Source organism: Anastrepha ludens, unplaced genomic scaffold (assembly GCF_028408465.1).
Source record: "Anastrepha ludens isolate Willacy unplaced genomic scaffold, idAnaLude1.1 ptg000045l, whole genome shotgun sequence".
Taxonomy (NCBI): domain Eukaryota; kingdom Metazoa; phylum Arthropoda; class Insecta; order Diptera; family Tephritidae; genus Anastrepha; species Anastrepha ludens.
The window spans coordinates 70001-72500 of record NW_026530040.1 but is presented as its reverse complement, the minus strand read 5'-3'; the positions used below and the strand labels follow the sequence as shown (position 1 = coordinate 72500).

Here is a 2500-nt window from a genome sequence, read left to right as displayed (position 1 = left end):
TAATATCATAGATATTAAATTTTTTGTAAAATTCAAAAAATGAATTTTAGCATTATATATAATAAAATCTATCAACACTTTATCAAATCATTAGTATTTATTCTATGTTAATATGCTTAAAAAGCAAATTAATTTAAATAAACTTAATATCACCAATGATCTTTTGATAAATACTTTATTATGTTAATAGATTACAATGTCCTTATATGAAAAAAATGCACATTATTTTTAATTATTTAATGATGAATTTTTCATAATGGATATTCAGGTTCATCGGGCTTAACCTCTAAGCAGTTTCACGTACTATTTAACTCTCTATTCAGAGTTCTTTTCAACTTTCCCTCACGGTACTTGTTTACTATCGGTCTCATGGTTATATTTAGTTTTAGATGGAGTTTACCACCCACTTAGTGCTGCACTATCAAGCAACACGACTCTTTGGAAATATCTTTCTAGTAATCATTAACGTTATACGGGCCTGGCACCCTCTATGGGTAAATGGCCTCATTTAAGAAGGACTTAAATCGTTAATTTCTCATACTAGATATTAAGATATTCCATACACTGCATCTCACATTTGACATATAGACAAAGTGACTTAGTGCTGAACTATTTTCTTTTCGCTCGCCGCTACTAAGAAAATCCTTGTTAGTTTCTTTTCCTCCCCTCATTAATATGCTTAAATTCAGGGGGTAATCCCATATGAGTTGAGGTTGTTTTAAAATATTTTTTATCTTCTCACAATTTAATAAATAATTATATCATCTTTTCATCTCTATTTTTCTTTTTTCCTTTTATATAAATATATATTATAAATAATAATTATGTAAAATGAGGCAATTCTAGAATAAAAAAAATTAATTTTTATGCTAGACATTCCTCCTTTAATTACATATATAAATTAATATTTTATATATATATAAATAATATGAAAATTTTTTAAAGAGAATACTTAGATTCAAAATTTTTTTTATTTCATTTTATTTGAGAGGATTTTTTTTTTTTAAGAATATATTAATAAATAAAAAATTCATTATATATCTTTATTTTTTTGCTATTAATATTATGAATTATTTAAAATCCAATAATATACACATTTGCTTAAATTCAATTATTTTTATAAAAGAATAAGCAACTTATTTAGCATAGTCTTACAACCCTCAACCATATGTAGTCCAAGCAGTACTTTAAAATTTAATTTAATGTACATAACAGCATGGACTGCGATATGCGTTCAAAATGTCGATGTTCATGTGTCCTGCAGTTCACACGATGACGCACAGTTTGCTGCGTTCTTCATCGACCCATGAGCCAAGTGATCCACCGCTTAGAGTATTTTTTTATTTATTTTTATTTATAACAAATGTCAATTTTTTTTTGCATATATTAATTGAAAGAGTAAAATTAAATAATAATAATAATAAAATATAAATTGATTTTCTTTCAATATATATATCAAATATATTTAACTCTAAACATTTTTATTAAGTTGCGAATGTCTTAGTTCAACAATAATACAGTGGTGGTATTTATTATGTTTGATTATTTTGTATTTTTTTAATCATTTTATTTATATATAAATATAATAATAAATATATACCACTTTTGTTATTGTGAACAAATTAACTTATCATTCAATCAAATGAATAATAAGTACAACTTTCTATTTTCATGTTTAAAGGTTTTTAAAAGAAAAAATAAGAAAAAACATTACAAAATGTACCATCATATTATATTTAATATGATATAATTGATGGATAACAAATTGAATGAAAAAGAATAAAAAGAATATGGATTCAAAATAATTATAAATTTTTCTTTTTTTTCTTTTTTTCTTTTGTTTGTTTTTGTTTTTATTTGTTTTGGCATTGTTTGTTTTTCTTACGGATATGGAACACAATAATGATCCTTCCGCAGGTTCACCTACGGAAACCTTGTTACGACTTTTACTTCCTCTAAATAATCAAGTTCGGTCAACTTTTGCGAAACAACCGTGACACACGAGGCGTCACAGTGATCACGTCCGGAGACCTCACTAAATAATTCAATCGGTAGTAGCGACGGGCGGTGTGTACAAAGGGCAGGGACTTAATCAATGCGAGTTAATAACTCGCACTTACTGGGAATTCCAAGTTCATGTGAACAGTTTCAGTTCACAATCCCAAGCATGAAAGTGGTTCAGCGGTTTACCCGGACCTCTCGGTCTAGGAAATACACGTTGATACTTTCATTGTAGCGCGCGTGCAGCCCAGGACATCTAAGGGCATCACAGACCTGTTATTGCTCAATCTCGTTACTGCTAGACGCAATTTGTCCATTTAAGAAGCTAGTGTCCTTATAATGGGACAAACCAACAGGTACGACTCCACTTATATAAACACATTCAAACACTTGTACATTCAAGATGTACGCATGAAAGAAGGCTATATAAGTTTCAACATCATAATCCTGAAAGCATCTATTTAATATATTTGAGTCTCGTTCGTTATCGGAATTAACC

General features: G+C 28.1%; 2 non-coding genes and 1 pseudogene across 2 annotated transcripts in view; all 3 read right to left on the bottom strand.

The window, feature by feature from the left end:
- Positions 1-716, bottom strand: part of LOC128870988 (large subunit ribosomal RNA) — a 5036-nt pseudogene extending 4320 nt beyond the window's left edge.
- A 438-nt stretch (positions 717-1154) lies between these two features.
- On the bottom strand, positions 1155-1335 carry LOC128870950 (5.8S ribosomal RNA). Its single transcript, XR_008455631.1, has one exon. It is a non-coding gene; the product is annotated as a 5.8S ribosomal RNA (ribosomal RNA).
- A 565-nt stretch (positions 1336-1900) lies between these two features.
- LOC128870964 (small subunit ribosomal RNA) overlaps positions 1901-2500 on the bottom strand; it is a 1991-nt gene continuing 1391 nt past the window's right edge. Inside the window, exon 1 of the ribosomal RNA XR_008455646.1 lies at positions 1901-2500. This exon is cut by the window's right edge and continues 1391 nt beyond it. This is a non-coding gene — a ribosomal RNA (small subunit ribosomal RNA).